The sequence below is a fragment of the Mercenaria mercenaria genome, chromosome 16 (genome assembly GCF_021730395.1).
Source record: "Mercenaria mercenaria strain notata chromosome 16, MADL_Memer_1, whole genome shotgun sequence".
Classification (NCBI taxonomy): domain Eukaryota; kingdom Metazoa; phylum Mollusca; class Bivalvia; order Venerida; family Veneridae; genus Mercenaria; species Mercenaria mercenaria.
Window position 1 is genome coordinate 34,442,077 of NC_069376.1, and position 15,788 is coordinate 34,457,864.

A 15,788-nucleotide genomic window follows, 5' to 3' on the forward strand; every position below is an offset into this window, starting at 1 on the left:
GTTTTCCTATGTAAAATCAAGTGATCCCTAAGGCGGGGTCAATTTTGACCCCGGGCTCATGTTTGAATAAGTTTGGTAGAGGTCTACTAGGCAATGCTTCACACCAAATATCTAAGCTCTAGGGCTTCTGGTTTTTGAGAAGAAGATTTTTAAAGTTTTTCCTTTCGGTTGCCATGGCAACCAGAGTTCTCCATGGAATTCAATTCTTTGAATAATTTTGAAAGGGGGCCACCCAAGGATCATTCCTGTGAAGTTTAGTGCAATTCTGCCCAGTGGTTTTCAAGAAGAAGATTTTTTTACAAATTGTTGAAGCACGACGGACGACGCACGACGGACATCAAGCGGTCACAATAGCTCACCTTGTCACTTCGTGACAGGTGAGCTAAAAATAAATAAATGAAAATATGAAATTCGATCTCAGCGTTCACATAACGTACACATTCGGTCTGTTGTAGAGTATTCTTAAACAAGAGCTGTCACAGGAGACAGCGAGCTCGACTATTTCGAGGCTGGATTGTGAAACTGGGCACATCTGAGGAAACTAGAGCTGTCACTGGAGTGTTTAATGACTCCAATTGTGGATATAGATATTGCACAATAGCCTGAGTCTATGTCAAAAATAGCAACTTAAAGTAATAAGAGAGGTAAAGAAACGAGAGGACCATGATGGCCCTATATCGCTCACCTGTTATCATTGCACTTGAGGACAAGAAGGTCCTCAGAAAAAATATCTAAGTCCAAAGGACAGGAACAACAAAGGGAAGAAATTTAACCAAAAAGAAATAAAATTCTTAAAAGGTACAAATATGTCAAAATACACCTAAAAATTGGAAGTACCATCCATGTTGTACCACAGAAAAGGGGTCTCGGTTTTTCCCTACGGCCAATAATAAAAATGTTACACAAAATAAGCTATTTATAGTAACGTAAAAGGGAAGTAATTAAAAAGAAAATTATTGTAAGAGAACAAGAGAAGGATCTGCCAAATAAATCTGTTGACATAAATGAAATTTCAGACCAGTATCTTCATTAGTTACGGAGATATACCCATTTTAATTTGAAATAAAGGGAGGTAATTTGACATAAAATCAGTCCATAGTTATCTACCCTGATTGGTTCAGTCCAACTAATGACAAAATGAAATTTCAAATAAGTCCTATAGGCATGAAGGGGGCAATTAGCCGGATATGCCTCCGTGGTCCACTCGAATGTAGTCCATATCAATATATAGTGCAATTTTCCCGCCTAGTAAAGGCCATTTTCATGCCAGATATAAGCTTTATTTGTGCTTGATTGTAAAAAGGAATGTCCGCAGATGATTTTAAGCTACGTTATATGCTTCAGAAGATGATTGGAAGCTGCCTTGTAAAATGAAAGTGAAAGTAGGTATTTCCTGATGTCTACCTACGCAATATTAACGTTTTCATCACGTGTCTCAGTCACGTGACCATGGTTTCACTGCATTATGGTCAACCCCATATTTTTTTGGTATATTTTGATTGCCTAAAGACATACCTTCAAGACAAGGGTAGTCTCGCAGGAAGTGAAAGGCTAGAAATCTTGATAAAAATATGTTATAAGTTGTTAATTTTATATAGAAAATAGCAGCGGATGCATTTAATACCTTCATACCTAAAATGAAAAATTCGCACTTCGTGAAAATTGCTTCAACCGATGTAAAACTGGTATTTTCTGATCAGAATTGAGCAGTAAGCACCATTTTAAGACAAACATGGCATATTATTTGCATATTTTGGGCAAATTTGAGATTTTTTCGGAAAGTAGGCAAAATTCTGATTTTTAAGGTGGTTCCCCACATCTCAGTTTTGCATCAGCGTCACCATTTTAGGTAAGAATGACAGAAATCGATTATTTTTCGTGTACTTCTAGCTGTTTCTTGCAAACAAATAATAGAAATAAGATAAGTAAGGCCGTATGATACTATATTTAATGAAAAATTGGCATTATCTATGCCCCTGACACGTTTTTTGCAGGTGTGGACTGTCTGTCTGAATGGGGTATAATTCCAACAGTAGCCATTCTTTCAAACTGAAAGTTGGCAAAATTGTTGACAATTGACTTACGTACAATAATTGACTGCAACAGAACGATTTTGAAAACTTTGGTATTTCTTATAGGCATGAAGGGGGCAATTAGCCGGATATGCCTCCGTGGTCCACTCGAATGTAGTCCATATCAATATATAGTGCAATTTTCCCGCCTAGTAAAGGCCATTTTCATGCCAGATATAAGCTTTATTTGTGCTTGATTGTAAAAAGGAATGTCCGCAGATGATTTTAAGCTACGTTATATGCTTCAGAAGATGATTGGAAGCTGCCTTGTAAAATGAAAGTGAAAGTAGGTATTTCCTGATGTCTACCTACGCAATATTAACGTTTTCATCACGTGTCTCAGTCACGTGACCATGGTTTCACTGCATTATGGTCAATCCCATATTTTTTTGGTATATTTTGATTGCCTAAAGACATACCTTCAAGACAAGGGTAGTCTCGCAGGAAGTGAAAGGCTAGAAATCTTGATAAAAATATGTTATAAGTTGTTAATTTTATATAGAAAATAGCAGCGGATGCATTTAATACCTTCATACCTATAAGTACTTACTGATATAAATCCATTTTGATTAAAATCAGGGGAGGTAATCAGATATAAAATAACTCTGGGACCTACGATTGGATCTGATTTGTCATGGAATCCAAGATTTATTGTTATTGAAGATATTTTGGAAGTTTGTATCAAATAAAACCATAATTGAAGTCTCTATATGGCTGCAAAAGCCAAAATAGCCAATTTTGGACCTTAAGGGGGCCATAACTCTGGAACCCATGATGGAATCTGGCCAGTTCAAAAAAAGGAACTAAGATCTTGTGGTGATACAAGTTGTGTGCAAGCTTGGTTAAAATCAAATCATAAATAAAGCTGCTATTGTGCAGACAAGGTCAAAATAGCCAAGTTTGGCCCTTTCAGGGGCCATAACTCTGAAACCCATTATGGGATCTGGCCGGTTCAACACAGGAACTGAGATCTTATGGCGACACAAGTTTTGTGCAAATTTGATTAAATTCAAACCATAAATGAAGCTGGTATTGTGCAGACAAGGTCAAAATAGCTAATTCTGGCCCTTTCAGGGACCATAACTCTGGTTTGAAAAATTGGTGCCAAAGTTATGCACCTTGCGTCATATGGTGTACATGTAGGTGATGATGTTGAACAATTGTTTAAGTTTGAATCAGATCCATACAGTAATGACAGAGATAGAGTGAAAGTGTATAAAACTTTAAGCTGAAATTCTAAATACAGTACAGCTAGCGCGGAACCTTCATTTGAACACCCGTCGCCGCAATTCCAATTCGCGTGTTCGTTTTTACTGTCCGCCGCGACGGGTGTCATATCGGATATTTCGGGTGTTCAGGAATGGTCATTGCCGGAGGCAGCGAACGCCGCGCGTTGCGATGGACGGACGCGATGGTCCGTAGTGGTCGGCCGCGAGGAAACCTGGTGTTCATTCAATACTTTTTGAAAGAATTATTCATCTCATAATTTATAAATATAAATGCTTAAATTATCTATGCATATACAAACTAATTATTTAGAATGTATACCTCGTCCGTATACTCGTAATTAGTCGCGATGTTATGATATGTAATAGTAATTATCACATTGTTTTGTATTTTCTGTAAAATCTAAATAGAGTTGCATATTCTTTGTTTTGTTCTAACAGTTTTATTTCTATTTTCAGGTCACTGCAAGCGTATAAACCTTTGATCCTATTGTTCATTTCTAAATCGATTGTTGAGTTAATTTTATGCTATTCGCACCTCATCTAACAAATACCTTACAAATTATGTTTTACTAACAGCTGTTTCTTACTCAGTTTTATTTATTACGGTACCTAATACGCTCTTTTGTTTCGCTTGTTTGTCATTTTTCAGTTGTTTAGAAATTATTGGTAAGTTTCTTTACACTGTTCTATGATTGCTACTCATCAAATAATTATTGTTATTTGTTCGTAATATGTTTAATAATATAATTACTATCATATTTGTTGACAATTTATTTATTGACAATCTGTGATAAGATGAATATATTTAATAGTATTTCAAAACTTTTTACTCGAGTCTTTGATTTATTATTTTCATTACTTATTAGATGAATATTTAATACACACTTTTATTATATATGAGACTTATGTACATACCTTTCGTTTTCGGAATTCCGCATATTGTTGTAATATTTACATGTACTTTTTCTGTCAACAATAGAAACAGTTGCATTTTTTCTAATTACAGGTAAACGTAAGCGAGCGGCGAATTTGGTGTTTGAGAAGAAGACGAATATGAATTTTTTGTTCAAATACAAATAGACATGGTCTTTATTTTACACCCTCTTGCTCATTTATTAACTAAACAGTCATAAATGCCATATGGTGACCGAAAAAAGACTCTCTTTATGTGGTCTCAGTGTGGTTTGTTTTTCTCTGGACCTTCGGGTTGCTGGAGTCATCTCTGTTGTGTTTATTTTTTTCTCTGATCTTTCGGGATGCTCGAGTCGATCCACTTGTCTATACATACTGTACTGTGAAGTGAAGTTCCGTCATATGGTAGGTTTTGATGGGGTGGTGATGGTTGGTGGAGGATGCTGCACATTTCATTACCCCTCGAGTTTTTATTAGTTTACATGTTAGAGTTCAGTGTACTTAAAAGGTTTTATTTTTGCTATAGTTCTACTTTGCAAATGCGGGCTCTGAATCTGCTTTTAGCCCGCCCGCTTAGCTCAGTAGGGAGAGCGTTGGTCTACGGATCACGGGGTCGCGAGTTCGATCCTCGGGCGGGGCGTATGTTCTCCGTGACGATTTGATAAAAGACATTGTGTCTGAAATCATTCGTCCTCCACCTCTGATAATTCATGTGGGGAAGTTGGCAGTTACTTGCGGAGAACAGGTTTGTACTGGTACAGAATCCAGGAACACTGGTTAAGTTAACTGCCCGCCGTTACATGACTGAAATACTGTTGAAAAACGGCGTTAAACCCAAAACAAACAAACAAACAAACAAAGAATCTGCTTTTTGTGCTCAGTGCTTCCAAGAAATCTACTCATACCTATTATCTTTATTAACTATTACAAAACCTGTCATTTAAAAACATTTAACATGAGTAGTTACACTGTAAGAAGATTCAAACATCTGTAAAATATCCATTATATAAAAACAAAACACAAAAAACTAACGATACTAATAAATTTATGATAATTAATATTCATACATTCATATCATTACAAATGACCTTTGCTACTTGATGAAACATAAATATCAATCTGAATGAGAAGTCTTTTGGATGTCACGTAAGCATCAAAAATTTCAAAGGAAGACCGGTACAAGCTAGTAGTATATGTAGCTGCATTAGGCAATATTTCTAAATCATAGTTGTATATCTTTGACGTTACTTATCTCTGACGTTATATGTATCCGACGTTATTTGTCTCTGATGCTATATATCTCCGACGTAATAATGTATCTTCGACGTTATGCTTTTTCGACGCAATTATGTCCTGTCGGCGCTGTTACTAGTTGTGGTGCATCCAGTTGTCGTTCCGTCGGTCATTACTTGTTCTGGCCTTGCCATATATAGCTCATAATTTTAATGGTAATAAAATTAATTCTGTGTCCAGATGTCTCCGTTTTTTTCTCAGTTCGTCATTTGTGTCTCATCTCCCAATTCGTCAGAGGCCCACATACTTGTAGTACTAATACTGCGTAATAAAAATGTGCCAAATATGGTAAGGACAGAACAATGACGGGAACACGTTAGGTAAATGTGTATTAAAAGAAAAATGTTAAAAACTCCATGTGCAAAATATTGCAGGAAAACTAATAAGACACTAATCTTGCATAGTCTTCGCCTGAAATAGAGAAAAAAAAAACAACATTCAGAATGTGTGCTCAATACTTTCGAAGACCACTATACTTTTCACCAAACATAGCATTTTAAATTAATTCCGTAATAAAATAAATTACTGAAATTTTATCAGCTTGTAGGTCACACAAATATATTAAAATAATTATTGATCATTGAACCTTAAGCACTGGACCTTTAGTTGTAAAAACATTCAAAGAGAACCTATGTACACTGTTTCTGTTCAGATTCACTTGGAAAAGTTATGCACTTCTAATTTTAAACTATCATGCAGACGTTTTCGAACCAAACAGAACGTTGTTACTGGCAATAAAAAGCAATAAAAATTCGTTACAAAACAGAACGTTTTTTAATTGTAAAATATCTTTTAGTCGTTAAAGCAAATAAATTCATTTGAAAAAGAAACCTAGCAACTTACCTCTATTATAATCTTTTAATTTTATGCCAAATTCATAACAAAGATAAACCGTTAAGTGCTAAACAATATAACTGTTAGGTATTGTTAGTATAAAAACACTAGATTGGAACGAAAATAAATATAACAAAATACAAAAATATACGTTTCTTGACAACGGCTGTACCTGCAAAATAAATAAAATCAGTATGTAATACTACTGAAACAATTGCTCAAATCCCGAAGCTAATATAAGTTAAAAAATAAAAACATGTTCATAACATTAGGAGTTCTAAAGTTCTCTGAGATTCGCTTTTGAGATAGTACATCTTACTTGGTACCGTCGGATCGGCGGATTAATTATTTCTTACATGCATATGGTGGTCTTGCTGCCTCTAGATTTTAGTTAACAGTTGAGAAAACAGAAAAAATTATATTCACTCAGAAAAAAAAAAAACTTCTATCGGCTATGTTATTTTGTTTTTAACACTTACGATTATGTGCGAGCTCTTTCTATTTAAAATGTAGCCGATAACGTGTCAAAATTTGACATGTGTTCAGACAATTATATGAAAAAAATCTTGTGAATGTAATCAACGTGTCACAATTTGATACAATGTGTGTGTAAAACATCCCTTCACACAATTGTTTACAATTTGGATATAACTTATTGAAAAAGATATAATCGTCAATGGCAATAAACTAAAATCAAAACATTAAAATTATCGGGCGTAGATAACAAGGCCTGATAAAGGTAGACGAGTAAATTGAATAAATTATATGCATTGTGTATTTATAATAAATACATTATAGATGATAAATTTAACAATTAAATGCTTCTATATACTGTTAAAAAATTAATGTTAAAATAAAACGTTGACCGCGATGGTCCCTCGCGCGTGAACACTGCGAATCCTCGCGGCCGTCCACCGCGAACCGCTGTGTTCATGACCGCGAGGGCCGACGGGTGGCCGGCCATCGCAACTGAACACCCGAAAAAAATTTTACGCGCGAGGGTCGAAGGGTTTTTGAAGGTGCCGCGCTAGCTGTACTGTAAAAAGGGGAATAATTCATCAAAAATTGTGCCAGAGTTATGCATCTTGTGTCATATGATGTGGGTGATGATGCTGAACAATATTTTAAGTTTGAATCAAATCCATTCAGTAATAACAGAGGTAGAGTGAAAGTGCACCAAAACTTTAACCTGAAATTCTAAGTAAAAAGGGGGAATAATTCATGAAAAAATGGTGCCAGAGTTATACACCTTGTGTCATATGATGTGGGTGATCATGTTGAACAATTATTTCAAGTCTGAATCAAATCCATTCAGTAATAACAGAGATAGAGTGAAACTGCATCAAAACTTTAACCTGAAAATCTAAGTGAAAAGGGGGATAATTCATGAAATATTGGTCCCAGAGTTATGGCTCTTATGTCAGATGATGTGGATGATGATAAGGAATAAGTATTTCAAGTTTGAATCAAATCCATCAAGTAATTACAGAGATAAATTGAAAAAAGAGAAAGTGTAAAAAAACTTTAACCAAGGTGGGGACGCGGAACGACGCCGGGTCGAGTAGGAGAGCTCTCCTTATACTTCGTATAGTCAAGCTAAAAACTGAGGATGTATAGCAGAGAATATGTGTCGTGCAATTCGCTTTGACGCATTGTATTTTATAAAATTCCGTCAAAGAATGAGGGAACATCACAAATTATCTGCCGTGTATATGGTACCGAAGTCACATGCGCTGGTTTTTTGACTACTTAGGTACACAGTGTATGCCTCGGTAATTTTATCCTTGCAAGTATTTTCTGGGAAAAACATCGAAATTTGAACAAAGTAACGAGCACACATAACACTGAATAACTGTCTTCATTGTATGGTAACTCGCGTTGATTGGTAACTCAGTTTTAATGCATGACATGCTTATTTCTTTACTCTATCACGTTTTACAAATATGGTACATTGTATATTGGTAATGCGGTGGGTGGAGTAGCGCCTATGTCAGGATTTCCGTTTCGGATCGATTGAGTTCTCAAAATTTCCGGAACCCTGGTACTCAATAAGTACTATCAGCATGGGAAGTTTGCAGGTCCTGAGTGCAGTGGTTAGTGAGTAAAAGGTCTTCATGCAGAAAGTTAATGTTGTGACGAACGAACAGACGGACAGTTGAAAACTAATATGCCTCCCTCCGAGGGTATAAAAAAATGTAGTAAGGACATTGGCTATGTATCCATTTAACGGAAGGCAAGATACTTTTTTATAGTAATTATGTCATTAAATAGCTTTACTTATGTTGGTAAACAGCTATTCTCCATATCGACATTATAGGATAAATCCAGTTTTCTGGTATTAGCCACCAATAAATACCCGTTCCTGGTTTTACGGTGAGGGGGGTAACGGCCATTAAGCTATATAGCAGTAGTGATTAAGATTATTCTTTTTTTCAAGGTTTAAACAAAGGAAATGTATAAAAACAATTGCAGATTATCATAAAACATTGCTGTAATTAAGATGTAGCAAAAAATAAATACCCGTTCCTGGTTTTACGGTGAGGGGGGTATCGGCCATTATGCTATATAGCAGTAGTGGTTAAGATTATTCTTTTTTCAAGGTTTAAACAAAGGAAATGTATAAAAACAATTGCAGATTATCATAAAACATTGTTGTAATTAAGATGTAGCAAAAATATCCCCAAAAATTTACTTTATTTTTGAAATTTTATCGTTTATTCTAAACTGCGGCTTCCGTAGCTCATTACCGATGGTGTGAAATTATTTGCATTTTTTCAGGGTAGATCTAAACATTTTTTTGTGTGTAAAGATCTTGCTGCTGAGGCCGTAAAATAGTATTTTCATGGTAGGAAAGTAAGAATTTTCCTAAATATTTATCTTCTGGCAAAAATAATTACTAATATTGTACACGGTCGTTAAATCGGCAAATCCCGTCAGCCCCCCTGACCCTCTTTACGGAAATACCGGAGAACGGGATTTATCCATTCCTTAAATGTCAAAATGGTCAATATATGCTTAATGGTTTCTGTTAATGGCAGTGGCTACGATTACGGTACCGTAATCCTAGCCTCCGGTCCTAGGATTACGAAAGTTCCGTATTCCTAGACAACCCTATGAGAATAGGCTAGGATTATGGAAGTATCTAAGAGGCATCAAATTTATGTTAGGACATGCATAAATGACATTGTAAACTTACTAATTTCACTTAATTTCACTAATATTTCGTGCTATCGATCTGCTGTTTTGGGTTAGTATAATCTTAATGGCAGTGCGCAGAAATATTATAGAATTATCTATGTTTTGTATATACCTTAGAGATAGTACCTAAGTTTTTCAAATCATAGGTTTGAAGTTAAAAAGCTTTGAAATGAAGAGAATTGTCCATATATTTCTCAAAAACAGAAATATAGACAATATTTTAACCGAAGTGCGGAGTTATGAGCATTTAATATTTTCATGATAACGAAAATTTTGTGATCAAGGAAATGTAACTCTTCTTGAACATGGAGAGCATAAACATCAAAGGGACATAATATAGTCAATATTTTCTAATTGGGTGCATTTGATTTAACGTTCAACTTTGATCTGGATTGCTAAATACTGATCCATGATACTGTGTGCTAAAAATTTAGAACATCTGGAACAGTCTGTTAACAGCAAAACTATGCTTTAGCAGAATCTAAATAGAGTTAAGCTCTAACTGGGACTCGAACCCAGGACCTCTCACCCCTAAGGCAGACACTCTACCACTTCCCTATAACAGCAGTAGCTAATAGCTATGCAGTTTAATTGCTGGATTACATTGCGTGAACTGGAACAATAATCGGTGAACTCCGGATTATCGGCGTATTCGCTTTGTTACCTAACGGCAATTTTTGTGTAAAGAAAAAATATAATCTAATGCTGCCAACGTCATAATTGGTCAAATCTGCCCAAATTTCTCTGACGTGTTGTTCAGAGTATGAACTTACTAACTGGCAGTACCAGTGAAATATTACTTACACTGAATCTTTTATATTTGCCCTTTTTGCAGCTGCCGAACGGCAAAGACGATGAGATTTGTCCAAATATAAGTAATTATTTTACCAGTTTTGAGAGGATTTCAATTGATGGGAAATTACAATTACAAAGTAAATACCTTTCTGCAACACATGGAGTCATTTGCATTCACTGTCAATCAGTATTATGACTGAGATCGACTGTCATTCATTCATTTCAAAGTTTCATAGACAGAGTCCGTTGTTTACATTTTTATCGTAACCGGTGCACTTGTAAAAATCACTTTAGTTTGAAAAATCAAAGTATGCGAAGAGCTATGGTACGGTCTCTATATACCTGCATTTTTTTCATCAAGTCAACACAAATGGTCTTTAATAACATAAAATATGGTTAAAAATCATTTAATTCAAAGTATAGAATTTTTTTTTAAATCTAACTTTGACCATGTTGACACTCATATAAATTTCTAATATTAATATATTTCCACGAGCCGCCATTACGATTATGCTAACCCAAAACGGTGGATAGAAAACACGAAATAATAAGGCAGGCATGAAAAATTAAGTGAAATAAGTAAGTTTACAACATCATTTATGCGTGTCCTAACATATACTTTAGGCAGTGGCTAGAGAACCGGAATCGGTTAAGACAGCGAACTTATTCGTCCGGAACCGGTTCTCTAATCAAAATACCGTGCATAGGCTAGGGAACCGGAATTTTATTTCTATGCTTAAAGCTGTCGAAATTCACTTTGTTTCTTTTGGGAAGTGTCATGCATGTTATTATCTTAATTATTTTCACCATTTCAGCAAGCCGGCTATGCCCTTTCATTTATCTGTGTTTAATACTTTGTCTCCAAAAGTGTACTCGCCGCATACTGTCCGCCATATTGGAAGATAAACTTGTACGAATGAATGCGGAAATCTTCAGCATTGGAGCAAGCCGAAATAAACTTGAAATTTAAACTTAAAAGGTACAATACAATAAAAGAAACAATTAAAACAAACTAAGTAATTTCTGTTTATTAGTATTGATTACATATCTTTGAACGTGTAATGCCGAGGTGTTACAAAACAATATATAAAGTGATCAGATAATATGCAAGAACCTTTAAAGGTGGTCAATCACATTTAATCAACATTTAATGACATTTTTTACTTTTTGTATATTCTGGTAGGGAATTATTTAAGGAACAAAAAGACCGATTACACAGAGTTAGATTCCTATTTGAAATGTATATTTTATTATTTTCATAAAATTTTGTAATTACTCCCCTTTAATATGAAAGTATATAAAAAGCTGGGTATTTCCTTTTATTTCGATACAATGTCTAGTTTTACATTTGCATTTGATAGACATATCAACTATTGAACAATCTGAACCAAAATGCAAGTTTTAAAGCTGTGTGTAGCTTCTGATTTCATTTATTTCCAATCTATCTTAGTTGCGCTACCAAGATAGGCAAAGGGAGGTAATAATAATTTTTCAAACTTGCGTTTCTAATGAATTCCATCTAAATACATATTTTTTAATGCAAATATTTTACAAATATATTACAATATGTCTAATATTTATACATTTCCTTAGGCAAAGCATGTTTATCAAATTTATACTTATGATAAAATAACTCTATCTTGTTTGGGCAACCAGGATAGGAAAATGAAATTTTAAAAATACCTCCAGTGAAAATCTAATTTGTATTAAGTGTTAAGTGAACATAAATGAGTGTAAATGATCAGATGCTAAAGTTTCGAACAAATCCGTTACATGGCCAAAATCTGATTATCCACCTTTAAGACGACAAAGTAGTTTTCACGCATTCATTTCATACTAGTTTACATCATTCCAATTAATATGGCGGACACGGTATGCGGCGAGTAGGCCAACACTATTGGAGACAGTAAACGCAGATAAATAGAAGGGAATGGTAAAATTAATTAAGATAATAATATGCATGATACTTACTTATAGAAACAGAGTGGATTTCGTCAGTGTTATAAAATTCCGGTTCCCTAGCCTATGCACGGTATTCTGGTTAGAGAACCCATTCCGGACGAATAAGTTCGCTGTCTAGCAGTGTTCCCACTCAGATTTTTTTTCAGGGGTAAACTTACCCCCTGGGTACAAAAACGGGGGGTAAAACACAAATTTTGGGGGTATGAAAATTCAAGATCAAATTTTCCATGCTTAAGGCTATACATAAAACAACAAACATATAGGCTTCGACTGCGACATTCTTGCAGATGAGACAGTTCCCGGGGACCCGGATGTAGATCGGTAATCGTTTAGTAAGTGTACATTCATTTACCAATGCGTTAAATAAAAGATACAACCCGTCTACATTTTTTGACGTCAGAGAGCTGTAAGCCAATCGATTCGCAGATGACGCACTGCAGCAGTATTTCCAAGGTTTATTTTTGTACACATAGCGTGGGATTCCAGGTTAGCGGATTCGTCCCCGGCAGTTTCGTACGCGCGCGATCTCGCACCGGGTAAAAAATACTTGCGTGAATTTTATTTTTATTACGTGATTTACGTAGTATTTTACGTGAGTGGGAACTCTGCTGTCTAGGGAACCGATTCCGGTTCTCTAGCCACTGCCTATACTTTATGCCTCTAAATATACTTCCGTAATCCTAGTCTATCCTCATAGGGTTGTCTAGGAATACGGAACTTCCGTAATCCTGGAATCGGAGACTAGGATTACGGTACCATAATCGTAGCCACTAGCTGCCCCTGTATATATATGCACTATGCCAATGCAATACAGTATTGGCTATTGCAATGTAAGAAAATATGTTACAATAACATGTTTTATATGCTTTTTATCTCAGTGAAATACTTTTAAGTATTGAAAATGATGTTTATGATTTAATTAATGACGGAAATTCATTAGCAGAGTGTGACAAATAAACATTTCTAACCCCACCCACTTTCCTAATTATAGCGGTCCTTGTATAACTTGAAGATATTTGTAAACTGCATTAAAACAATATACCTCTTATCAATATTATGTTGAACGATGTTGTTTAAAAAGTTTCTCATTAATTCACCCATACATGTTTTTAATATCCAACACGTCCAAAGCAGCAGTATCAATATAATAAAATTTTCAGGATAAATGGCGAAACTATGTAAGGGGAAACAACTATGATAAAGGAAGTGTCTAGGGGTACGGATCCGTACCTCTAGAATCCGATTCTAGAGGTACGGATCCGTACCTCTAGACAAGCCTGTTAGGGGTTTTCTAGGGGTACGGACCTCCTTTTTCTAGAGATTTATGGTTATTTACATCTTAAATTTTGTTGAAAATGAAATAACAAGTAAAACTTTACTAGTGTTTACTTAAATTACTTGGATTTAAATGATGTACAGATACCAGCGTTCACCCAATTGCTTATATTCTCTTTCAAAACCTAAATAACCGAGGAACTCCAAATGAATACACTGTTCCATGCGGATTAGTTGGTTGATAACAGATTAATGAGTGAATCTAACCGCTGAATAAATTATATATGAACTTCAGCAGAAAAAAATTAGGATAATAATAATCATTATGCACCTATTTATTTTGTTTGTTTTATTTTGTTATTTAACAAGAGATAATGATAATCAGCACGGAACTGATTGTTTTATAATAAATATTAAGTAAAAGAAATTGTTTGTGAAAACGTCCCTTGTATCTCGTAACGGCTACCAAATGTGTGGAAAACATAAATACCCTAAGAGTTAATTATCATTAAAAATAGTTTTTTTTTCAAACATATTTAACATTTTTTAAAATAATTTTTATACCCTTTTTTTCTGCCAGTTCGAATCCTCGTAATTTATTTGGTGTTCCTCGGTTATTTACGTTTCGAAGGAAAATGTAACAAATCGGGTGAACGTTGTTATCTGTAAACCACTTAGATCCAAGTTTAAGGTGAATACTGATGAAGTCATATTTGTTCTTTCATTTTCAATAAAATTTTAAATGTAAATGACATTAACCTCTAGAAAAACGGAGGTCCGTACCCCTAGAAAACACCTAAAAACTAAATTACAGCCATACTGTACAGTACTGGGCGCATTCGGCATACAAACCCGTGTAACTCTGACTAGATCACCCGAGTTCACCTGAGTGACACGAGTAACAATTGTAGTCCGAACGCTTTATCGGGTAACTGAAAATGATGGAGAACGTTACCATGCTAACAGTTCAAAAGCTTCCGAGCTGTAACAATAATAAAGAATGGTTGCTACTTTTGACACATAATGAGGACAGACAGTCTGGTATCGTTGTTAGAGATGAACTGGTACGACTTCTGTCAGAGTGAAAAATCAGACTGGATTATTATCAATCGACTTTTCAGATTCTGGGATCAAGTAACACTTGGAAAAATGTTCAGCCCATAATGTTTAATAGACTAGAAATTTCTATTTTATGTTAATTTATCCTTTAAACTATTTCAGAAGCAAGAGCTACAACTTATATTAATCCTCTTATGTCTACACATGACTCTACTACCCCGAACCATTTCAAATTAAAAGGGCGTTTGGTATAGTTATTTCTTTTTTCCATTGTTGTGACTGAAATTCATTTAAGGAAACAGTGGAGACACTGATCACATGATTCGTTTTGCGGTGTTCAATCTGCACTGTTTGCCAAGACCCATTTATAGGACACTCTGCATAAAAATCACTCTGGACGGTAACCATTGCCACGCAGGTGTGAGAGAATCTATTTTCCACATTTGAGCTGAATGCCAGGGACAGTTGCTGATACATTTACCATTTTCAACTATTTTTGTATATCTTGACAGGTGATCGAATCCACAACCTTCCATAGAAGAAATATGTTACGAAAATGAATAAGCTCAACTCTGCTGTCTCTATTCCCCCATGCTTAGGAATTTCTTTTTTTTTTTTTTTTAATGAAAATGTCTTTGTTTAAAATGACATAACTGAATTCACCATGCTCACAACTAGCACATAACAAACAGTATGCTTTTTTCAAACTTTGTACGAAGTACAGCCATGAAATGTGCTAAATGCTAGATTGACTTTTAAAAGAACAATTATTATTATTATTATTATTATTATTATTATACCAGATTTATATAGCGCCCTTTTCATGATCAATTTCACGTTCAAAGGCGCTTTACATAGCTCAAATGCAGCCACACAGGGCGCATAATTCATCCTCTACTAGTACAGACACAGAGCGATCTGAACAGAGGGAAGAATTGAGACAAAGCTCCCACGGCAGAGAGATCAGAAATAAAATACAGGCTTGTCCGGCTAACTTAGCCTAGCTCGTTGCGAATAGACAGCCTGGTTCTTTAACGTGCCCAGTGTATAGCACTGACACACGCAAGGATTGCCTGGGTTCCTGACCAGTACATCTCTAGTTGGGTGGGAAACACTGAAAAGCGTTTCTGAAAATTCCCGAGTAGCTGCCGGGGATCGA

General features: G+C 35.2%; 1 protein-coding gene across 4 annotated transcripts in view; it reads right to left on the reverse strand.

Moving 5' to 3' along the window:
- LOC123540961 (zinc finger protein 808-like) overlaps positions 1-15,788 on the reverse strand; it is an 80,395-nt gene that overhangs the window by 25,279 nt on the left and 39,328 nt on the right. For 2 of the 4 annotated variants that reach the window (XM_045326296.2, XM_045326297.2), the window contains exon 1: positions 13,338-13,472. The exons of 1 other annotated variant lie outside the window; for it this stretch is intronic. The gene's annotated coding sequence lies outside the window, so the exon portion shown is untranslated. Of the gene's footprint in view, positions 1-13,337; positions 13,479-15,788 lie in introns of those variants that run through there. One more of the 4 variants, XM_045326298.2, reaches the window with a different exon arrangement.